We start from the raw sequence: 25,984 nt of genomic DNA, 5'->3' as shown, positions 1-25,984 counted from the left end.
GCCCTCAGAGCTCAGGGAGGCCAGGACCCCTCCCTCCTTAGAGTGCAGGGTCTTCTGAAAAAAAAAAAAAAACAGAAAACTCAGAGCCAGCAAAGGCACTCAGGTACCTTGTGGACAGTGCTGTTCCAGGCTCAGAGCGTGGAAGTAAGGCAGCGGAGAAGCAACTGGAGGAAATGGAGAGTAGTAACACCTGAAATGCCAACAGGCAGGGGAGGGCAGACCCTGGGCTTCCCTGGGAAGACAGAGCAGCTGCAGAGACAATTTACTTGTGGCTAAAGCCTCAGACTATCAGACAGATACACTAAGAGCCAGTCCTCCTCACTCAGATAGAGATGGCAAACAGTACAGAAGTACAAAAGCCTCCAAACACCAAGAAAAGCAAGAAGAAGGGGGTGACTTTGGACACATTCTATGGAGCAAAAATACAAAATACAGAGGAGATAGAATAGGAAACACAAGCAAATGCTCCAAAACCCTCCAATGGAAATAGAAACTCTCCACAAACTCTTGAAGAATATAAATCTGAAATGATCAAAAAGATGGAAGCCTTCAGGCAGAAAAAGTGGGAAATAGTGCAAAAGGAAATCAACAATCTGAAGCATGAAAAAACGCAACTAGAAAAACAGCTTGACTAAACTGAAAAGGAAAACCTGGCTTTAAAGGTCAGAATCAGGCACTGGAAGACAGTGATCTTGCAAAAGTGCATGAATTAATAAAGCAAAGCCAAAAGACCAAGAAATTAGAAGAGAACATAAAATATCTCACTGACAAGGTGATATACCTGGAAAATAAAGGAAAGAGGGACAATCTGAAAATAATTGGCATACAAGAAAAACCAAAAATAAATAGTAAACTCGACATCATAATACAAGATATAATCAAAGAAAACTGCCCAGAGATTCTAGAAAAAGGGGGCAATACAGGCATTGAAAGAGTTCAGAGAACATCCTATTCACTAAATCCCAAAAGACAACTCCCAGGAATTTAATTGCCAAATTCCAAAGCTTTCAAGCAAAAGAAAAAATATTAAAAGAAGCCAGAAAAAGAAAATTTAGATATAAATGAATGCCAATCACGGTCACACAAGACCTTGCAATTTCCACTCTGAAAGACAATAAGGCCTGGAACATGATATTCAGAAAAGCAAGAGAACTGGGTCTTCAACCAAGAATCAGCCATCCATCAAAACTGACTATATACTTCCAGGGGAAAATATGGACATTAAACAAAATAGAAGATTTCCAAGTTTTGGCAAAGGAAAAACTAGAGCTCTGTGGAAAGTTTGATATCAAAAAACAAAAAGCATGGAATACCTGAAAAGGTAAATATGAAGGAAAGGGAAAAGGAGAAAAATGTTATCTTATTTCCTTTATTCAACCTCTCTTCTATAAGGACTACATTTATATCAATTTATATATATTAATATGTGGGGGAAATTCAATGTGTAAATAGGAGGAAAAACTAAATAGAATAATCTTTCTGACACAAAGATACACATGGGAAGGGGAGGGGAAGAAAACTCCTATAAAAAGGAGAGGAAGAGAGTTTTTACTTAAACCTTATTCTCAGTGAAATCAACTCTGAGAGAGAAGAGCATCCAGATCCATTGGGATCTTGAATTCTATCTTATCCAATGTGGTAAGGGAGGAGGAAAAACCAAGGGGGGTAAAGTGGTTGGGAACACAAAAAGGGAGGGAAGGAGAGGGGGGAGGGGAGGGAAGAAAAAGAGAGGGGCTAGAAAGGGAAACATATCAAGGGAGGGGAGAAGGGGGACTGATTTAAAGTAAATCACTGGCTTAAAAGGTTATAGTTAAAGAAGAAAGGTCAGAATTAGGGGAAGATATTAAAATGCCAGGGAGTCCACAAGTGACAATCATAACTTTGAACGTAAATGGGATGAACTCACCCATAAAATATGGATGAATAGCAGAATGGAATAGAATCCAAAACCCTACCATATGTTGTATTCAAAAAACACACATAAGGTGGGTAGATACTCACAAGGTCAGAATTAAAGGATATAGTAAGACCTTCTGGGGCTCAACTGATAAAAAGAAGGCAAGAGTTGCAATCATGATATGTAACAAAGCCAAAGCAAAAACAGACGTGATTAAAAGGGATAGGGAAGGTAACTATACTTTTTTTAAAAGGGACATTAGATAATGAGGAAATATCACTATTCAACATGTATGCACCAAATGGTATAGCATCAAAATTTCTAATGGAGAAACTAGGAGAATTGAAAGAGGAAATAGACAGTAAAACCATATTAGTGGGAGACCTCAACCAACAACTATCTAATTTAGGAAAATCAAATAAAAAATAAATAAGAAAGAGGTAAAAGAAGTGAATAAAATCTTAGAAAAACTAGAGTTAATAGAGATATGGAGAAAAATAAATAGGGACAAAAAAGGAACACATCTTCTCTTCAGGACAACATGGCACATTCACAAAGTTTGACCATACAATAGGTCAAAGAAACATGGCATACAAATGCAGAAAAGCAGAAATAATAAATGCAACCTTTTCAGATCACAAGGCAATAAAAATAATGATCAGTTAGGGTACATAGAAAACCAAATAAAAAATTAATTGGAAATTAAATATGATACTCCAAAATCAGTTAGAGAACAAATCATAGAAACAATTAATAATTTCATCAAGGAAATGACAATGGTGAGACATCCTTTCAAACCTTATGGGATGCAGCCAAAGCAGTAATCAGAGGTAAATTCATATCCCTGAGTGAATATATTAACAAACTAGAGAAGGCAGAGATCAATGAATTGGAAATGCAAAAAAAAAAAAAACTTGAAAGCTAACAAATTAAAAACCCCAAGAAGAAAACCAAACTAGAGATCCTAAAAATTAAGGTAGAAATTAATAAAATCGAAAGTGATAGAACTATTAATCTAATAAATAAGATGAGAAGCTGATACTTTGAAAAACAAAAAAAATAGACAAAATACTGGTCAATCTAATTTAAAAAAAAGGAAAGAAGAGAAGAAAATTAACAGCATCAAAGATGAAAAGTGGGAACTCACCTCCAATGAAAAGAAAATTAAGGCAATCATTAAAAATTACTTTGCCCAATTATATGGCAATAAATATACCAATCTAGGAAATAGGGACAAATATATACAAAAATATAACATACCTAGACTAACAGAAAAGGAATAGAATTATTAAATAATCCCATCTCAGAAAATGAAATCCAACAGGCCTTCAAAGAACTCCCTAAGAAAAAATCCCCATGGCCTGATGGATTCACAAGTGAATCCTATCAAACATTCAAAGAACAATTAATCCCAATACTATACAAACTATTTGACATAATAAGCAAAGAGGTAGTTCTACCAAACTCCTTTTATGACACAAACATGTTACTGATTTCAAAAACAGGCAGGTCAAAAGCAGAGAAAGAAAATTATAGACCAATCTCCCTCATGAATATAGATGCAAAAATATTAAATAGGATACTAGGAAAAAGACTACAGCAAGTGATCAGAAGGGTCATCCATCATGATTAAGTAGGAATTATACCCGTGCTACAAGGCTGGATCAATATTAGGAAAACCATCCACATAATTGACCATATCAACAAGCAAACCAAAAAAAAGCACATGATTATTTCATTAGACTCAGAAAAAGTCTTTGATATAATAAAACACCCATTCCTATTAAATACACTAGAGAGCATAGGAATAGAAGGGTTGTTCCGAAAAATAATAAGCAGTATATATCTAAAACCATCAGCTAATATCATCTGCAATGGGGATAATTTACATGCATTCCCAATAAGATCAGGAGTGAAACAAGGATGCCCATTATCACCTCTATTATTTGACATTTTACTAGAAACACTAGCAGTAGCAATTAGAGAAGAAAAACAAATTGAAGGCCTCAAAATAGGCAAGGAGGAGACCAAGTTATCACTCTTTGTGGATGAAATGATGGTCTACTTAAAGAATCCTAGAGATTCAACCAAAAAGCTAATTGAAATAATCAACAACTTTAGCAGTTTTAGGATACAAAATAAACCCGCATATGTCTTCAGCATTTCTATATATTTCCAACACAGCTTAGCAGCAAAAACTAGAAAGAGAAATCCCATTCAAAATCACCTTAGTCAAAATAAAATACCTAGGAGTCTATCTCCCCAGACAAACAAAGTTGTATGAACACAACTATAAAACACTCTCCACACAACTAAAACTAGACTTGAGCAATTGGAAAAACATTAACTGTCCATGGGTAGGATGAGTCAATATAATAAAAATGAACATCCTACCCAAATTTATTCATCTATTTAGTGCCATACCCATTGAACTTCCAAAAAATTTCTTTACTGATTTAAAAAAAAAACATAACAAAGTTCATTTGGAAGAACAAAGGATCAAGGTTATCCAGGGAAATAATAAAAAAAAAAAACACAAAGGAGGGGGCCTTGCAGTCCCATATCTCAAACTATATTACAAAGCAGCAGTCATCAAAACAATTTGGTACTGGCTAAGAGACAGAAAGGAGGATCAGTGAAATAGCCTTGGGGCAAGTGACCTCAGCAAGACAGTATATGATAAACCCAAAGATCCCAGCTCTTGGAACAAAAATCCACTATTAAATAAAAACTGCTGGGAAAATTGGAAGACAGGGTGGGAGAGATTAGGTTTGGATCAACACCTCACACCCTACACCAAGATAAATTCAAAATGGGTGAATGACTTGAGCATAAAGAAGGAAACTATAAGTAAATTAGGCAAACACAGAATAGTATACATGTCAGACCTTTAGGAAGGGAAAGATTTTAAAACAAGCAAGACTTAGTAAGAGTCACAAAATGTAAAATAAATAATTTTTACTACATCAAATTAAAAACTTTTGTACAAACAAAACCAATGTAACTAAAATCAGGAGGAAAGCAACAAATTGGGAAACAATCTTCATAAAAACCTCTGACAAAGGTTTAATTATTCAAATTTTCAAAGAGCTAAGTTAATTGTACCAAAAATCAAGCCATTATCATATTGATAAATGGGCAAGTGACATGAATAGGCAGTTTTCCGATAAAGAAATCAAAACTATTAATAAACACATGAAAAAGTTTTCTAAATCGCTTATAATCAGAGAAATGCAAATCAAAACATCTCTGAGGTATTACCTCACACCTTGCAGATTGGCTAACATGACAGCAAAGGAATGTAGTGAATGCTGGAGGGAATGTGGCAAAGTAGGGACATTAATGCATTGCTGGTGGAGTTGTGAATTGATCCAACCATTCTGGAGGGCAATTTGGAACTATGCCAAAAGGGTGATAAATGACTGTCTACCTTTTGATCCAGCCATAGCACTGCTGGGTTTGTACCCCAAAGAGATAATAAGGAAAAAGACATGTACAAAATTATTCATACTCTTTGTGGTGGCAAACAATTAGAAAATGAGGGGATACCCATCCATTGGGGAATGGCTGAATAAATTGTGGTATATGTTGGTGATGGAATACTATTGTGCTAAAAGGAATAATAAAGTGTAGGAATTCCATGGAGACTAGAACAGCCTCCAGGAAGTGATGCAGAGTGAAAGAAGCAGAACCAGGAAAACATTGTACACAGAGACTGACACACTGTGGTACAATCTAATGTAATGGAATTCTCCATTAGTATCAATGAAATGTCCCTGAACAATCTGCAGGGATCTAGGAGAAAAAACACTGTCCACAAGCAGAGGACAAACTGTGGGAGTAAAAACACAGAGGAAAAACAACTGCTTGACTACTGGGCTTAAGGGGACATGTCTGAACACTCTAATGCAAATACCAACAACATGGAAATGGGTTTGAATCAAGAATACATGTGAAACCCAGTGGAATCACATGTTGTCTATGGGGGTTGGGGGGGAGAAGGTGATCTTTGTCTCCAATGAATAATGTTTTGAAATGACCAAATAAAATATTGTTAAAAAAAAAAAGAAAATTGCCAAAAGAGCACACAGGTCAAAAGGAAACCAATTGATTTGGGATTGATGAACTTCTATGCCAATATGTAAGGACTTGAACCTAATGTGAAACTCCAGGTTGTGGCTCTTGACATATGTTAAGATGTAGAACTCCTTGTACTACACTCCTTGTAAAATACTTTCTTTGAAAGTACCTAACAATTGGCTAGTCTGGCTCCCCTATCCCTGAGAAAATGATCAGTCTCAGGAATTATACTTCTCTTTTTACACAAAAATCTAGCTTTGTTTTTTTTCTCTCTTATATTATGGCAACTTCCTGTAGTCCTGACTTAAAATGGGTAAATACAACATTACTGCAATTTTTTCCCCTACAGATTGGTTGGAGAGAAATTTACTTTAATTGGACCCTAATATAAGGGACTATTATGAATTTATTCTTTTTTAATTCATAAATTTTATATACATGGTTTTTGATATTTTGATTCTGATTTTGACTTTTATTTCTCTCAATAGCTTAATTTTTTTCTCTATTTTTCTTTCATATTTTTGACTTTTTCTTTTGACTAATTCACCCCACAACTCAAACATTTTGAGTTGATCTGGGTGTTGATAAACACCCACTTCATGGGGGGATTGTATTGTATTTTATTTTTAAAAATCCAAGATTTAAAATTTTGTTTGAGAAGAATTTTAGGAAGTTTGCTAACTCCTTGAATCCAGAGAATGAACTCTTCAAAAAAATGATGCTTGCAGATACCTACACTGCATCAAAAAGATCCAGAATTAACTTTTGTATGCAAATCAACTGAACAAAATGGGATTGAACATTTATTGTAAATGTATACTTTTATAACAAATGGGGACTGTCCCCTAATTTGGCTTTTTATCAATGTGCCTAGGAAAACATTGGTTTTGCTTTCTCTCTTTTCTATTTCTCTCTAACTATTGTAATTTCCTCTTAGAAATTGAAATATTGTATACATATGTAGTTAAAAAGGTTTTAGGACTACACAATGATTCTGTTAAATGATCAGTGGGGAGACTTGTCTCCCAATTACCATCAAGGAGGATTGTGAAGATTGGATTCAGCTACCTCCTGATTGTAACAATGAAGATACTTAGCTCTTCCTTTATTGTGAAGATTAAATTGTAATCCCCTGATTATAGCAATGAAGGTTCTTAGCTCTTCCTTTACTGGGAAGATTGAATTGTAACCCAAAATATAATTTTAGGTTTTAATCCCCAAAAGTTGATAACTAAGTATCTTAAGTCCTATTTTAACTACAAAAAGGTGTTAAGTAAACCAAAATGTATAATTTAACCAAAGAAGGTGTGAACTAAAGAGGAAGCAGTCCAAGAGAGGGAGGAGTATCTGCTGTGATTGGCAGACGTGAAATTTAGGGGAGGTGACACAAGAGAAAAGACCTTTAAAAAGAGGACCAGAGGCCAGAAGAAGATATTTTATTAGAGTAAATCAAAGAGCCCTATGACTTGGAGGAGAGACTGGAAGACCGACACTTGAGGAGGGATTGGAAGACAGACACCCAGACTTCTTTCCATTTATATGGTCACCATTGGTGAGTGAAAGGCTGACTTAGTGACTCCACCTTTCTGGAGGCATAAAGACTCCAAGAAAGGCCCATCATGTTGAGACTCTTTTCCCTGATTTGGGCCTTAGTATTTCTACCTGGCTTAGAGGAAGCCAGAGTTTCCCCACTCTCTCTCTCTCTCATTCCTTAATATCTTCCCTCTTTTGTAAATAAACTACCATAAATTCCATTTACTTTAGTCATTCATTTTGGGATTTAGAAATTAAATCCCTGGCGACCAGCTATATAAATATTCAGAATCCAACCACAATTAAAATTTAACATTGGAAAAGAAGTTAAGAAAGCCTTTTGTAATATCTTGGGTGACAAAATTAATAGTTTTTTAAGATTAAACATATTATATTGAAGTTTATAGTATGTTATTAGAATTCAGGAAAATATAATCAAGTAGAATAGAAAGAACAATGAAAATTAAGGGGGAAAACCTACATTTTATTTCTGAGTCCACTATTTACTTCTCATATGACTCAGGAAAATTGATGAGCTTCTCTGTGAAATATTTTCCCTACTCTAAAATGAGGATTAATAGATTAGTTCAATTCAATATATATTTATTAAACAATTACTAGGTGAAAGGCACTGTGTTAATGCTGTGCTAGTGCTGAGTGTATGAAAAGAGCAAAAAGACAGTATTCTAAAACAGTTTATGAGTGAACATTGATTGTCTAAAAACTTTATAAGAATTCTAAAATTTTATAATCTTGTAATTCAATCATCAGTTGATTTCATATTTATCTCATTGCAAATTGCAACAAATTCTATTGTTTTATTCAAATATAAACATTTATGTATATATATAAGCATATGTATAAAAATATGGACATGTGTTTATTTTTGGATTGATGGATATATATGGACATTTTATTTCCCCAGGGCAAAGAATTCTTCAAATGGCAACTCTCCTGACTGATGTCAATTAGTAAATGTCCCATATCTAATGTATATAAGAGGGTTGCCTAGAACTCTGAGACATTAGGTCATCTCTACAGTAATGCAACTATATGTTAGAGGCACAATCTAAGTTAGGTCTGCATGACACTAATGTTAAGTCTCTATTTATAGGCAATATATCACAGGTTTTATTTTCACTACTAAACAAGCACAACTATTTCCACAACATAGGAAAAAAATAAGATGGCATCAGGATTAGGTCATTTTTCTATCCTTTTCCAAACCAATATTATAATAAAAATAATAAAAAAAGAAGTTAAGTAGAAAGAGAAAACCCTATTTCAGAAATTTTGTTGTTTGGTTTTCTCTTTTATACCTGTCTGCTTACTGGGAGAGGGAATCATAGATATGGTAGAGGACCAAATAAGACAAGGGCAAAAAATTCAAGCACCCATCCAAAAAGCCCAAAGATTTAGGGCAATGAGTTGAATCTGAAGCAGAATCCCCATAGGGTCTTATACTAAGCTTTTTGCATATTCCCTGATAAGATGATGGATTCAAAGCAAGAACTGATTTCAGAGATTATTTGTCCAACTCTCTCATTTTACTCAAAGGAAATCTAAGGCTTAGAGGAATTATGTGAGTTGCCAGAGTCACATAGGTGAAAGTAAAATCTGAACTGAGGGCCTTTGATTCAATAGGTGGAATTTGTTTTGTTTTATTTCCCACCAATCTCTACCTCTAAGAAACTTTAGTGTTACATCACTGAGACATTTTTGTTTAGCTTTGAGAGGATCCTGATTCCAAGATCTCTTCCCCTCCTCTTCTCAGAAAGAAATATGCCAACCTCTGTCCAGCATATTTAGTGGGAAAGGAAAGTGAATAAGCATTGAATAGTAACCTCTGTGTGCCAGGCACTATGCTAGGTGCTTTAAAATATTATCTCATTTGAGGTTCCCAACCCTACAAGGCATTTTTACCCTTATTTTACATTTTAAGAAATTAAAACAAAGAAATGTTAAATGACTTGCCCACAGTCATTCACCTAGCAAATACAGAAGATATAGAAAGATGCATTTTTGTGCAACAACAACTAAAAAATGAGTTGCGTGGGTCTCTCTATCACATTTATTTATTTATTCATTTTAAAACAGTGAAGAAACTATTCTTTGCAAAAGATTTAGCTTTTATGTATATGTATATGTATACATATACATATACATACACACACACACACACACACACACACACATATATATATATATATATGTCTGTATGTGTGTGTGTTGGTGAAGACAATAGGAAGTAGGATACCAGATAATAAGCACTGTTAGAATCAGGAATTCTTGTATCCCTCTGCCACTAAGCAGTTGGGAGTTCTTGGTTAGGACCTCTATTGTCTAATTTTTAATACAAAAGGGCAAAACTAAATTATCTCTTGTAGATCTCCTCCAGCTCTAACATTCCAGATGTTGTGAAATGCTACATGTAGTATTTAAAGCTCTTGATTCAAAACTGCAATGGCAATAACATATTGAAAAAAAAAGTAAAATTCTGTTTAGGACAACTTGAATTTCAGTTATGTCCACATATCTTTTGTAAGATTATTGTAGATTATCTTAAATTGTTTTTTGAAATAAAGGTTTATGTTGAAGTAAAGAAATCTTAGTAAAGGCTTCTAATAAGGGCAGAATTTGGTTAATGGGGAGCAAAACATTGATTTCAATTGTATGATTAAAGCAAATCATTTTGTTTCCTCCAAATATTGTGATGGGACAGACCCATATAGGTCTGTGGGATTTTTTTTTGACACAATGTCACCTGAAATGGGTTTGAGAGTGTAAGATTTTCTATAGAATAAAACCAAGAATTATGTGAAATTGCTAAGTCATAATGAGAGGGAAGATTTTGAGACAAATATCATCATTAGTGACCAAATTATACTAATAAAACAGTAAGAATAACAATCCTGAAAGCATTCATTAAGAACTAAAATAATCTGAATATTCAGAGAACTTGGTTCTGGAATTGAGAAATGTCTTTCTGGAAAGGAAATATCCATTCAACAAAGGGTCAAAGCTCAAAACTACCTCTCATAAGTATAAGTGTATTGACTTTTCTAGAAATTATAAAAAAAAAAGTTTCTCTAAATACTTTTTTCTTTTTTTTTAAACATTTACCTTTTTTAGAATCAATACTGCACATTGGTTCCAAGGCAGAAGAGCAGTAAGCGCTAGACAACGGGGTTTAAGTGACTTGCCCAGGGTCACACATCTAAAAAGTATCTGAGGTCAGATTTGAACCTCCTGTGTCTGGGCCTGGCTTTCAATCCACTGAGCAACCTAGCTGCCCCCTGTTAACACTTTTTCTGAGGACTCCCACCAAGACAATTGTTGAAAACAACAATAATAACCCAAAAATCCACAACCTTGTGTCCAGTTACCTAGTGACAACTATGCAAATAGCATAGCACAAATAATTTCTATAGAGAAGCAGGAAATTATATACTACACGACTGGTAGAGACTTAAAGACACACGAGGCCAGAAGATCTGATGGGAGAAGTATGATTCTATCACACAAAAATGCCAGATGCCCAGCAGGGTCAGAATCTTGAACTCTTCCCATTCACATATAAGTCTGGCCCCAAATATTCCCTACATATGTGCAACTCTAAGGGAACATCTTGTCCTAATGGGTTCTCATTGAGTGTCTGTTCTTACCACTAGTGTTGTATACCTAAGGAGAGTATGTCCCTACAGTCCTTTGAAACCTCCAGAAATTTTTCCTTGTAGTGCTTTGGGAATAGCAGCATATCATGAATTCTGGATACTTATACAATGGGAGAAGATACCTGAAAGGTTGAAATGTGCCTACAGTAGAAATCAGGGAGTCATCAAGTAATATATATTGGGGACATTAGAGAGAGGTAGAGTATTGTAATGGAAGGGACATTGGAAATCAGGAAAAGTGGGCTTGAAAAATGGTTCTGACAGTTTTTTAACTATGTCTATCACTAAGCCACTTAACCTCTTTAGGCCTGATGCTTTTATGAAGAGAACTTGAAGGCAGCTAGGCAGCTCAGTGGATTGAGAGCTAGCCCTAGAGTCTGGAAGTTCTGAGTTCCAATCTGGCCTCAGAGACTACCTAAGTGTGTGACCCCAGGCAAGTCACTTAACTCCCATTGCCTATTCCTGATGGCTCTTCTTCCTTGGAATCAATACACATCTAAGACAAAAGGTAAGGGTTAAGATAGAGGGAGAGCAAGAGCAAGAGTGAGAGCAAGAGTGAGAGCAAGAGTGAGAGCGAGAGAGAGAGAGAGAGAGAGAGAGAGAGAGAGAGAGAGAGAGAGAGAGAGAGACAGAGAGAGTGAGAGAGAGAGAGAGAGAGAGAGAGAGAGAGAGAGAGAGAGAGAGAGAGACAGAGAGAGTGAGAGAGAGAGAGCCAGAGCCAGAGGGAGAGCGAGAAAGAGAGAGACAGAGATAGACAGAGACAGAGACAGAGACAGAGACAGAGACAGAGACAGAGACAGAGAACTCATCATCCAATTGGAAACTTGGTTCCAGTTTCAACTCAGAACTTACTGCATGTGTGTCCTTGGATAAGTCATTTAAACTTTGTGACTCTCTCCTCTTGTTTAAAATAAAGAATTTAGACTGGAATGTGTATTTTTACCTTTATTTTTATAGTGATAGATAATTGAGGTGTTTTTAAAAATATTTTTTAAGGGTGAGATACTGGGAAGGATCTAGATAATCTAGAAAAGGGAGAACCAAAAAACAATGAAAACAAATTTACATGACAGACCCTATATCATTAAAATTCATAGGATCCTCTATCTAAAGCTCTGAGGTCAACCCCTCTAAGTCCTTTTTCAGATAAGGAGTGAGACCCAGAGAAAAGTTCAGTTACCTACCCAGGATCACAGTTAGTATGCTGCTAATATGGAATTTGAACCCAAGTCCTCTGTGACCTGAGGCACTTGTCCTCCTACTGAATGCTATTCTCTCCTTTATTTCTTCTCTGTGTCTAAGGGATGCTGTATTTGACTCTCCAGAGACTCCGGGACAAGGAAAATCTCTGCTTACTATGTTCTATTGAAATGATAACTACACATCAGCACCATTTCTAATTACAGAGAAGGGCAATGCTACCCAATAGTGTGCCTGCATCTCTTTGAGAAACTCCTCTGTTAGATTAACACCACCAGCAAAATGCCATGCAAGGTAGACAGAAGCCAAATCCCCTGGAAGCTACTCCCATTAAACTCTGTGTAACTCCAATTCCAGTTTAATAATATACATGTAATGAAACTCATAGTCGGATATTTGAAAGCCCTCAGAAAACACTTACTAAGGTGAAAATGTAAGTGCTATTTTAATTACCAAGCATGCCGGGAGATTAACATACCTCATCAACAAGAATGTTTCTCCAAGTGAGCAGAACTCAGCACCCTCATCCACCTATTGTCTGCTACCACTTTAGTGATGCTTTGAGGCTGAGATAGTTCCAGGCTTACAGATGGATTAAGCAGCCAGGGAGGAGAAACACTTCAGCATATAATGAGTGAAAAATGGGAGGAAGTCATTCCTGAGACCCGAATGGTGCAGCAGCAATAGGCAGCCAAGTTTAGTTTGTGTTCTTTGTCTGCCCACCCACTAAACTTCCTTCTTGCTGCCATTCTCTCCAGCCCTCTGCTCTGTGTAGACACAAGCCATAATATTGCCTTTCTGCTTTCAAGCTCCAGATCTAATATCATAACACAGATTGTCAGTGTCTCCCCCTTCTCCATGGTTCTCAGGAGGAGTTGGATTGAAAACTGGGAATAAGTCAAGTGCTAAATTCAATATCCAGAATGTCTGAAGCTTTCTCAAAGGAATATGTTTACATGATAATATGCTCATTCTGTTTAAAGCTTCTTTTAGAATGCAAACATTCTTCACTCTTATCAAAAGCAAAATGCTTTCACTTGGCTTTTCTCTTCAACAATGATTTTCCCCTTCTACTATAGAGGAGTGTTCACATACACTCACTCACATACACACACACACACACACACACACACACACACACACACACACACACATTCCCAGGTAATGCTTTTAAAAATACACTGATAATACCTGAGGCATATTTATGAAGCCAAAATACTAAAAGTCCGACTAGCATTCAGATGTCTTTCTCTTCCTGAATTCAAACATTTTCTTTAGCTCAAAGAGAAAAAAAACTCAAAGATAAAAAAAAAGAAGAAAAACTATAAAGTGAGAATTTACCTGAGCCAAAAAGACATGCAATCTGGGAAAAGAGTATCTGACCCAAAGGAGCCTTAACATCTGCTACTTGATTGGGCATCCTCATTGGCCCCTAAGTTTGTAAAAGTGCAGTGAAAAGTAAATGGATCATCATGTCAGTGACTCATAAGGCAATATATTGGCTAGAAGAACTAAGTCTTCTTAATTGGTCTAGTTAGGAAGATTAGTTCTAAATTAGGTTAGTCCCAGTTTTCTTGTCTTCCTTCTACTTAATTCAAACCTTTTTTAAGCACCTACTGAGTGCCACACAACTCTTCTAGATTGTAAGTTCCATGAGGGCAGAGACTGTCTTTCTTTTTATTTGTATTTTTATTTGGAGAAAGGAAAGGAAGGCAGGAGTGGAGAGAGGAGAAATGAGAAAGAGGGATCACTAATAACTGGGGAGAGAGCATTATGAAAGGTCTTAGTTGAAGTTGGCACTTGAACTGTACTTTGAATTGAAATGTACTCAAAGGAAATCTCAGCAAACCATTCCTGAACAAGTGTACCCCTATTATATGTCCAATTTGCAGATCACTAAAAGGAGGAATAGCCAATATGCTGGATAAAAAATCATGACAGAAAAAAAAAATCTTAGTAGGCAAGAACACTCATTTTTAACATTTGTTAACAGAATTAAAATATTTCTTTCCTGCAAGATGTTGGGAAATTACTGTTATTTTTCTGAGAATGATACATGGAGATATGTCTACAATAATTTATAAAACATCATTTTTATTACAATTGAGCCGGCCAGTCAGATAAACTCCTTCTGATAAGGAAAATGAAACCTTTTGGGAAATAGAATCAGTGGTTGCCAGAAAATGCAGAGTGAGTTCACAAAGAAAGTCTAATCATATCTTCATTCTCATTACTAATAAATGTCATTATCAGTTCAATAATAACTCAGAATTTGAATTCAAATATTTCCCAGGCTTTTCTTTTCTTTTCTTCTTGTTGATACTTCAAGTATAGATGCAGAATTTTTTTAAACATTGTTTTATTTGGACATTTTCAAGCATTACTCATTAGAAACAAAAATCATTTTCCTTTCCTCCTCCCCTCCCACCACTGCCCCCAAAGCTGACACACGATTCCACTGGATATCACATCTGTACTTGATACAAACCCATCTCCATGTTGTTTGTATTTCTATTAGGGTGTTCATTTAGAGTCTCTCCTCAATCATGTCTTCTCATGTAGTCAAGCCTCTGTTTTTACTCCCACAGTTTGTCCTCTGCTGGTGGATAGTGTTTTTTCTCATAGATCCCTGCAGAATGTTCAGGGACATTGCATTGACACCAATGGAGAATTCCATTACGTTAGATTGTACCACAATGTGTCAGTCTCTGTGTACAATGTTTTCCTGGTTCTGCTCCTCTTGCTCTGCATCACTTCTTGGAAGTTGTTCCAGTCTCCATGGAATTCCTCCACTTTATTATTCCTTTAAGCACAATAGTATTCCATCACCAACATATACCATAATTTGTTCAGCCATTCCGCAATTGAAGGACATTCCCTGATTTTCCAATTTTTTTTGTTGATATGGTCAATTATGTGGATGTTTTTACTGATATTGAACCAGCCCTGCATTCCTGGTATAAATCCTACTTGTTCATAGTGAATGACTCTTCTGATCACTTGCTGGAGTCTTTTTGCTAGTATCCTATTTAAGATTTTTGCATCTATATTCATTAGGGAGATTGGTCTATAGCTTTCTTTCTCTCGTTTTTGACTTGCCTAACTTTGTAATCAGTACCATGTTTGTGTCATAAAAGGAATTTAGAACTCCCTCTTTACTTATTATGTCAAATAGTTTGTATAGTATTAGAATTAGCTGTTTTTTGAATGTTTGATCGAATTTACTTATGAATCCATCAAGCCCTGGGGATTTTTTCTTAGGAAGTTCATTGATGGCCTGTTGGATTTCTTGTTCTGATATGGGATGATTTAAGAATTCTATTTCTTCTTCTGTTAGTCTAGGTAATTTATATTTTTGTAAATATTCATCCATATCACCTAGATTGGTATATTTATTTCCTTATAATTGTGCAAAGTAGCTTTTAATGATTGCTTTAATTTCCTCTTCACTGGAGGTGAGTTCCCCCTTTTCATTTTTGATGCTGTTAATTTGCTTTTCTTCTTTCCTTTTTTTAATTAGATTGACCGGGACTTTACCAGTTTCTTTATCAAAGAACCAGGACTTTGCCTATTTTGTTTGTTTTTTTTTCAAAGTACCAGCTTCTAGTCTTATTTATTCATTCAATAGTTTTATCACTTTTGGTTTTATTAATTTCTCCCTTAATTTTTAGAATCTCTAGTTTGATTTTCTTCTGGGGGTTTTTAATTTGTTCACTTTCAAGTTTTTTTATTTGCATTTCCAATTCATTGATCTCTGCCCTCCCTAATTTGTTAGTATATGCACTCAGGGACATGAATTTTCCTCTGAGTACTGTTTTGTCTGCATCCCATAAGGTTTGAAAGGGTGTCTCACCATTGTCATTTTCCTCAATGAAATTATTAATTGTTTCTATGATTTGTTCTCTAACTAACCAATTATGGAGTATCATATTATTTAATTCCCAATTAATTTTTGATTTGGCTCTCCATGTAACCTAACTGATCATTATTTTTATTGCCTTATGATCTGAAAAGGTTGCATTTACTATTTCTGCTTTTCTGCATTTGTATGCCATGTTTCTGTGACCTATTGTATGGTCAATCTTTGTGAATGTGCCATGTGGTCCTGAAGGGAAGGTGTATTCCTTTTTTGTCCCTATTTATTTTTCTCCATATGTCTATTAACTCTAGTTTTTCTAATATTTCATTCATATCTTTTACCTCTTTATTTATTTTTTTATTTGATTTATCTAAATTAGATAGTTGTTGGTTGAGGTCTCCCACTAATATGGTTTTACTGTCTATTTCCTACTTCAGTTCTCCTAGTTTCTCCATTAGAAATTTGGGTGCTATACCATTTGGTGCATACATGTTGATTAGTGATATTTCCTCATTGACTATCCTCCATTTTAAGAGAATATATTTACTTTCCCTATTCTTTTAATCAGGTCTATTTTTGCTTTGGCTTTGTCAGATATCATGATTGCAACTCCTGCCTTCTTTCTATCAGTTGAGGCCCAAAAGGTCTTACTCCATCATTTAATTCTGATATTGTGAGTATCTACCCACCTCATGTGTGTTTCTTGAAGACAACATATGGTAGGGTTTTGGATTCTAATCCAATCTGCTATTCGTCTATGTTTTATGGGTGAGTTCACCCCATTCACGTTCAAAGTTATGACTGACACTTGTGGATTCCCTGGCATTTTGATATCTTCCCCTAGTTCTGACCTTTCTTCTTTAGTTATAACCTTTTAAGCCAGTGATTTACTTTAAATCAGTCCCCCTAGTCCCCTCCCTTGATATGCTTCCCTTTCTAGCCCCTCCCTTTTTGTTCTCTTTTTGTTTGTTGGTTGGTTTTCAGGGGTTTTTTGTTTGTTTTTTTAGAGTCTGTTAACTTCTTTCCCCTTCTCCTTCCCTCCCTTTTTATACTCCTTTCCCCCTCCTCCTCCTTAATTTCCCCTTCTCTCTTACCCTGTTGGATAAGATAGAACTCAAGATCTCAATGGATCTAGATGTTCTTCCCTCTCAGAGTTGATTTCACTGAGAGTAAGTTTTAAGTAATACAAATTAGCACTCTCTTCCTCTCATTCTTATAGGAGACTTCTTCCCCTCCCCTTCCCATGTGTATCTTTGTGTGAGAAAGATTATTCTATTTAGTTTTTTTTCTATTTCTTGAAGTATATCTTAGTACCATCAATGATTCTCCCCTCCCTTTTTTTCTTCCCCCCCTTTCTCCATATCATCTTGATGCCCAATCTTTCCCTATGTGTGATTCTTCTAACTACTCTAATGATGCATACAATTTTTGAGAGTTACACATTAAATTTTCCCCACATATTAATATACATAGTTTTATATAATTGTAATCCTTATAGAAGAGAGTTTAAATAAAAGAAAAAGATAACATTTTTCTCCTTTTCACTTTCCTTCATATTTACCTTTTAATCTTTCTCTGGCTCTTTGAGTTTGGATGTCAAAATTTCCACAGAGCTCTGGTCTTTTCTTTACAAAACCTTGGAAATCTTCTATTTTATTGAATGCCCATACTTTCCCCTGGAAGTATATAGTCAGTTTTGATGGATAGCTAATTCTTGGTTGAAGACCCAGATCTCTTGCCTTTCTGAATATCATGTTCCAGACCTTACGGTCATTCAGTGTGGAAATTGCAAGTTCTTTTGTGACCCTGATTGGCATTTCTTTATATCTAAATTGTCTTTTTCTGGCTTCTTGTAAGATTTTTCCTTTTGTTTGAAAGCTTTGGTATTTGGCAATTACATTCTTGGGAGTTGTCTTTTGGGGATTTAGTGTAGAGGGTGTTCTGTGAACTCTTTCAATGCCTATTTTGCCCCCTTGTTCTAGAATCTCTGGGCAGTTTTCTTGGACGATATCTTGTATTATGATATCAAGATTAGTGTTTATTTCTGGTTTTTCTGGTAGACCAATGATTCTCAGATTGTCTCTCTTTCCTCCGTTTTTCAGGTCAGTCACCTTGTCAGTGAGATATTTTATGTTATCTTCTAATTCCTTAGTCTTTTGACTTTGCTTTATTTATTCTTGCTCTTTTGCAAGATCATTGTATTACAGTTGGCTCATGCATACCTTTAAAGGCTGGTTTTCCTTTTCAGTTTTGTCTGTCCTGCTTTTTGAGGCTTCAAGCTATTTCCACAATTGCATGTTATTGCTGAATTCCTTTTGCATTATTTCCCTTTTTTCCTGCCAGAAGGCTTCCATCTTTTTGATAACTTCCAGTTTAAATTCTTCAAGATATTGTGGAAGGTTTTGGAGCATTTTTGTGTGTATTTCCTTTTCTATTTCCTCTATATTCTGTATTTTCCCTGCATAAAATGTATACAAAGTCAACCCCATCTTCTTGCTTTTCTTGGTGTTGAGAGGCTGTTCCTGAGTATTGTTTGCCATCTCTGTGTTTTTTTTCTCCCCTTTGCAGTCAGAAATCTGAGTGAGGAGGGCTTGCTCTCAGGGTAAGGGTCTAGTGATCAAGGCTTTAGCCTCCAGCAAATTCTCAGTTCTCCATAGCTGTGCTGTCTTTCCGGGGGAGCCCAGGTTCTGCCCTCCCCTGCATACCGGCATTTCAGGTGTTACTGCTCTCAGGTGTAGGTCTTTGGTGGTCTTAGTTAAGTCCCAAGACCTGTGGGTGCCCCTTGCTCACTTCAGGGGATCCCTTCACATACTTGTTGATTATAGCATGCTGGTTCTGGGTGCCTGACATCTGAGTTCCCCTTTCCTACCTGCCAGGTTTTCAGGTGTTACTACTCACATGAGTATGTCCTTGTTGGTCTTAGTCAGGTCCCTAGACCTGGGGCTGCCCATTGTTCAGTCCTGTGATGCTCCTCCCAAACTTGTTAATTCTGACCAGTGCTGACTTTAACTCTGGCTCCAAAAGTGTGGTGGGGTGGTGGATGGGGGAGGGTAGGTCGGCTTTTCGTTTCCTTTTACTGTGGAAAATCCAAAATCCCACCTACCTTAAGTGTTGCACCTTACTGTGGAGTCCCTCCTTTCTTATGAGGATGGTTTATTTTTTGGGGGGAATCTTTTGCCATTGTCTGAGTCATTGGGTCTGAGGAGAGGAAGTGAGCCGTGTCTACTCTGCAGCCATGCTTACCTGGAAGTACCTAGACACAGGATTTTATTCAGTACTTAACATGAAGAATAGATTCCTGTTCAGAGTCTCTCATTGTTCTTCCTTCTAAAAGAAAAGTTCAAAGCAGTAAGTATTCTATTGCCCAGTACAGAGAAAACAACATTCTTCTCAAAGGAAAAAAATTGCCAGAAAAGGTCCCTTCATAGGTTTATAAAATAATTTAGCAAGTTTTTGCAGAGGATAACATGCTGAAACATCAAAACCACTGAATACACACTTCTCTTTTAAAATATCCTTTAGATTCCACAGCAGAATCCTAGGTTGAAGATTTATCATGTTATCATTGTGTCTATAAAATTTTTATTTTAGGAGGAGGGGGAAAAGGTGTCAAAGAAGCCATTCCCATGCTATGGTTATACCCAACTCAAGGGGTATATGTATATTCAAGGAGACTTAGTTACCCTGGCTTACTGAGCTCTTTTCTTGATCTTCCACACTTGGTGGCCACCTGGCACTCAATTCTCATCTGTGGACCCAAGAAACTATTTGCACACTCAGTGGTCACACTCCAGTCAACCATTTCAGCAGATGGTCTAAGCCAGGTTATGGGTAACTGAAGGGTCGCAAACTCAATGGCAAGTGACAGGGGTATCTACTCAGAAGCATGAAAATTTTGTCCAGTGGAATGGGGGGATGTGAACAATTTGTTAAAATGGTCATGGAAAAATTAAAAGGAGCTGCTATAGAAGGCTTAGACCTTGGTCAGACATGACAGATGCCACAGTCATTCACTGGACCCTGGGCCATCACCAAAAACATCCTAACTTTTGCTTTAGCACCGGTGAGGTTGAAGACTTTGCATAATTATGCCTTATTTAAATCCAATTCAAAAATCAAGATGTCACACTTACTGTCCTCTTTGGAAACAAATGAAAAAGGGCCAGCTAAGTGGTTCAGTGGATAGAGTACCAGACTTGAAGATGGGAAGTCATGGGTTCAATAGCCTCAGATACTGCCTACCTTTGTGATTCCTGGCAAGTCACTTAACTCCCATTGTCTAGCCCTTACTGCTCTTCTGCCTTAGAATCAATACTTACTGTTGGTGGATCACAATGCATAGCTTAGGCAAGGGACATTGCCACAGCATAATTTTACTTCAGCTATTCTCAATATGTATCATTTTGGAAGACCTTTGTCTCACATGTCCAAGCAAATCTCTTTTAATTTGCTATTGAATAAACTATGAATATCTCATTTTGTTTTAATATTGTCTAGTCTATACATTCCAGATGACAAATAAATATTTTTTTTTCTTTTTGGACCATAGCAATTTATAGAACAATCTACTAAGGAATAGATTTTTTGAAAGGAGTAATTTTTATCTATAAAATATTTTAATTTGATTGATGATCTAAAACATAATCAAATATCATAAGATTAAAAGCATAGATAGATGGAAAGAAGACATCCTACAGGTTAAATGACTTATCCAATGTCACATGACATGTTTGTACTATTGATTGACTGTACTTTCATTTTTTCCAAGTATAATAAACATTTTCTGACACTTTGTGATCCTTGTTATCTTCTCTTCCATATCTTTCTCCAGAGATGACAGGTAATGTGATTTAATTCATATATGTGCTGTCATGCAATACATTATATCAGGTTTGTCACATTGTGAAACAAGTAATATATTGCTTATACTAGAAAAAAAAATTCATGGAGGAAATAAAGAGAAGAATGCAATACTCCAATCTACATTCTGACTCAATCAGTTCCTTTTATGGCTGTGGATAGTCTTTTTCATCATGAGCTCCTTAGAATTGTCATGGTTCATTGCCTTGTTGATAATACTTACGTCATTCACAGTCAATCATCATAGATTATTGTTGTTTCTATATACAACATTCTCCTGGTTCTATTCACTTTGTTTTATACCACCTCATATGTATTTCCTGGTTTTTGTGATTATCTTGTTTGTCATTTCTTATGGCACAATAGTATTCCATTATAATCATATACTACACCTTGTTCAGCTATTCCATAGTTGATGAACTTCTCTTTAATTTCAAGTTCTTTGCCAACACAAAAAGAGCGGCTATACATATTTTTATATAAGTAGGTGCTTTCCACTTATCCTTGATTTTCTTGGGGTATAGACCTAGTATTTGTATTGTTGGGTAAAGTAGTATATAGAATTTGATGACACCTTAGATATAGTTACAAATTGCTCTTCAGAATGGTTGTATCCATTCACAAATCCATCAACAGTGTATTTTCCATATCCCCTATAACATTGATCATTTTCACTTTTTATCATATTACTCAGTCTAATAGGCATAAGGTAGTGCCTCAGGGTTATTTTAATTTATATTTCTCTAATTAATAGTCATCTGGAACACTTTTTTTCAAATGATCAAAGATAGTTTTAATTTCTTCATCTGAGAATTTCAGGTGTTTTATCTTTTGGCCATTTGTCAATTGGGGAATGCTTTTTATTAATATAAATCTGTTTCAGTTCTCTCCATCTATGTATATTTTTGAGAAATGAGGTCTTTTTCATAGATAATTGCTATAAAGGCTAAAAATAGGGTTTTTTTTTCTAATTTGTTGTTTCCCTTCTGCCTTGGTTACATTAGTTTTGTTTGTGCAAGATATATTTTTAATTTAATGTAATCAAAACAATCTATTTTACATCTCAAAATGTTCTCTATGTTGTGAGGGCTCATAAATTCTTCCTTCACACATAAGTCTGATGTAAACTATTTTGAACTTCCCTAATTTGTTTATGACATCACTTTTTATTTCTAAATCATGTATCTATTATGAGTTTAGCTTTGTATATTGACCGAGGTGCTGGTCTATGTTTCTACCAGACTGTTTTCCAGTTTTCCCAACAGTTTTTGTCCTGGATTTTCTTATTAAAAGAGAAATTTCTACCTGCATTTCTGCAGACAATATCATTGCAGATTTGATATTAGTGTCAATATCAAATAAAAAGTTGTGTACTTTATAAAATATTTTAGCAAGAATGAAACTGAAATGATGACAAAGTTGTCCTAATGAGGTAAAATTTTCTTAGAGGAGGCATATTATTCAGCATGCTCAGTTGTCATTCTTGCTGGGCTGGGTGAAAATGATCTTAGGCAAAGGAGTAACTATCAAAAAAATAGGCATGCCCAGGCTTTGAGGCAATCTTGAGTTCAAGAAATCCAGAGATTCTGGATGCCATTAGTTTTAGCTGAATTCTGGCAAAGGCGAGGACTATTTCAACTCTCTTAAAATGTAGGTTTAATAATATTGTCCTTTTATTCTGTAAATTCTAGGTCCTCCCTATCATCTTCATTACTAAATATAAAATCTTTAGTTTTCCTTTTGAAGCCCTTTATAACATGTTTCCTTTTTACCTTTCCAATCATCTTATACTTCATTCCCCTTTTGGTCAAGCAAAACTGGCCACTTTCCTATTCTTTTAATATGAAATTCTGTCTTCAAACTTGGAGGATTTTTATTAGATATCCTCCTTATCTAGACTTCTTTATTTGCTCATCTCTATCTCTTGGCTGCCCTGGACAAAACTAATGTCTCTCCTTCTGCAAGAAATATTTCCAGGTTTTATTTATCTTTATGTCTTTTTTCTGAGATGATTTCCCATCTAACCTCCCTATGCTGTGTTTATAGATAGCTGTTTATATGTTTCCTCCTCTATTAGACTGTAAGCTCTTACAAGTCAGGAGCTAGTATCTGGTCTTTCTTTTGTTGTTGTTGTTCGTTTGTTTGTTTGAGTGTTGTGTTTTGTATTTTGGGATTTAATATTGTTAGCATTTAATGAGTATCTGACAAATAGAAAATATCTGACACAAAGCTTGTTGATTAAGTTGAACAATTGCTAGAGAGGATATCTTCTTGCAAGAAGAATGAGCTGAAGACTTTCCATTTTCTTAGCAGACCCCAACAGAAATTGTTAGAGTTGAGGTGGCATGTAAAATGTCTAATTGTTTCTGCAAATTGCTTTTTGTTTTAATGAGGTTGACATGTGAACATTCTAATAGATTCCAAAAGTAGTTGTAATTTAAGCAATTGAAACTTGTTTTAAAATACTCTATTATTGTTTGTTGTGAAGCTTTTATCTTTAGCATTTCTTATTATTGAAGGAATAAATTCGTTTTACCCTATGTAACTTATATTATATTTCATGCATATCCCATTTTTTCATCTCTTTTCAGAAAAAAAAAAAACTAAATGTACAGCTTGGCCTAATCTATATGGAAATTGTCGCCAGAACTCCAGAACCATATTTAAAGTATTTCATCGTATTTCACCTAGTATGAATATGATTTATTTGCCCTCCATAGAACTCCAAAAATCCAACATACATGAATCCAACATCCCCTACATAGTACTTGGTGAGATAGTGTGGAAGGATAAATGGATTCATAAACTACAATATATGCCTCAAAAAGTTTGTATAAGTGATCTAGTGGCCGGCAATGTGGTAAAGAGCTTTAACTCTATGAATAGCAATCTTGGTCCTGGATCCCAGTGTGGGTCTAGACAGGGAAGGACAAGAAATGAAATAAAAGACTCTTTATCTCAGAAGTTCCACAAGCACAGCTTTAGGAAGTCAGAGGATATATGTAATCTAAGCTGGCACTGCTTAAATGAAATGACTTTAAAATGAAGAAGGCTGACCTTCATTAAATAGGAATACTCACTTTCTGTTAATAATCCAATTTCAAAGAAAATAATGGAGACTTGAAATGAAACAGAAAAGACAACAACTGGAATTCTAATACTGTTTATGTGCATTTACATTTATAATAGTTCAATTAAGTAGATCCATGTCTTTCATCTCATTTAGACAGTTATTTTGAGATCATAAAAAAGAATGTGTATGAAGAACTCAGAAAGATTATTTAAGTTTTTTTTAGAACACTGATAATGTGATTTTGATGAGTATGAATGAATTAGAAATACATACAGATGAGAAGCAAAGGGGTTTTAGATGAAAAGAAAAATGCTTTTCAAAATATAAAATATGTTCAGGGGGTATGGAGAGTGGGAAAGTGGAAGAAAATAAAAGTCAGATGTAAGAAATAGAAAGGACATACATAGGAAATATTCTTTCAAGATTAGTTGATTTAAATGAATTGGAAGATTTCAAAGGTATACTTTATTTTTAGCTACTTAGTATCAAGTTTCACTGTGTTCTTTTTGCCTGAGGATAGGGGAAAAAAGTCAGATTAAACGTGAAAAAAATCAGGCTTTAAGAAATTAACCATAGTAATTAACATAGAAATAATTACTCTGGGTATGGTTTTATTACCATGACTTATTGAACCTGATTCTCTTCTCGCCTGCATTAGTCTTTGGCTATAGGTTAGGCATTTTGTAATGATGAATCATACTCAATAAATTACTATCCTTCCAAATTATATGTTCAGGTATAAAACTGATAGAAGGGCAGAGGGGAGGGTCTACATGGTCCAGTGATAATTATAGTTCACTTTCATATTATCCTGTGTAGTTCTTCATTATTAATAATTATTATAACTCAAACTTATGGTATTTTAAAGTTTACAAAGGGCCTCTCTCCTCTCTCTCTCCCCTTCTTTCTGTCTCATGTGTGTATACACACCACACACATACATGCACTCACACACATATGTATACACTCACAGAACAACACCCCAAAGAAGTAACATTATCTCCAGTTTGCAAATGAGTTAATTAAAGAGATTCTGGATTTGAACTTAGAGACCTTGGGTTAAACCTCTCCCTTTCATCTTCATGGCCCTGAGAAAATGACTGAGTATTTAAAAATAGTCTTACAAGTAAAAGTGAATTACATCATTTGCATGAACTACCCTGGTTTCCTCAACTGCAACAGAAGAGAGTTGAATTTAGATCATCTTTCAAGTTCCTTCTAGTTCCAAATCTATCATCCTAAATAATCCTAACGTACATGTTACTTGACAGTAAGTGGCAACACGGTACAAGAAACCTAGAGTCTTTCTGTCCTAAGTGCTATATTCTTTGAAATGATGCTCTGAATACTGGACCTAGCATCAAGAAATCCTGAGTTCAAGTTCTGTCTCTGATGAATACTAGTTGTCTGGCCATTGGAAAATTACTGACCTCTCTGAAGTTGTTTCCTTATCTATAAAAGGGGGGCGGCCTTATTGTAGATCTCAAAGCAGCTAATAAATACAAAGATTTTGGTAATCCTTAAAGTGCTGGATAGATGTGAATTAGTATTAGTTCATCAAAATGATGATATCTTGGAGGTTGAACAACAAAAGTACGTTTAATTAGCATTCTTTTTCAAAAGTTTTCTCGTGTATGAATTCTGAAGTACAGACTATTGGCAGGAGTCAGGAACTTCTTAGGTAACCTATGTAGAAAGGAAACAAGACTGACAGTTTGTGGGGGAAGGGCCCAACTGGGAGTGGCAGTTGGGTCTTGTGACTAGCACTTCCTTCCTGCCGGGTGGGACTTGCTTCCGGGTGTCGGAGG

This window comes from Monodelphis domestica, chromosome 5 (genome assembly GCF_027887165.1).
Source record: "Monodelphis domestica isolate mMonDom1 chromosome 5, mMonDom1.pri, whole genome shotgun sequence".
NCBI lineage: Eukaryota > Metazoa > Chordata > Mammalia > Didelphimorphia > Didelphidae > Monodelphis > Monodelphis domestica.
Note: the sequence above shows the minus strand (reverse complement) of the source record.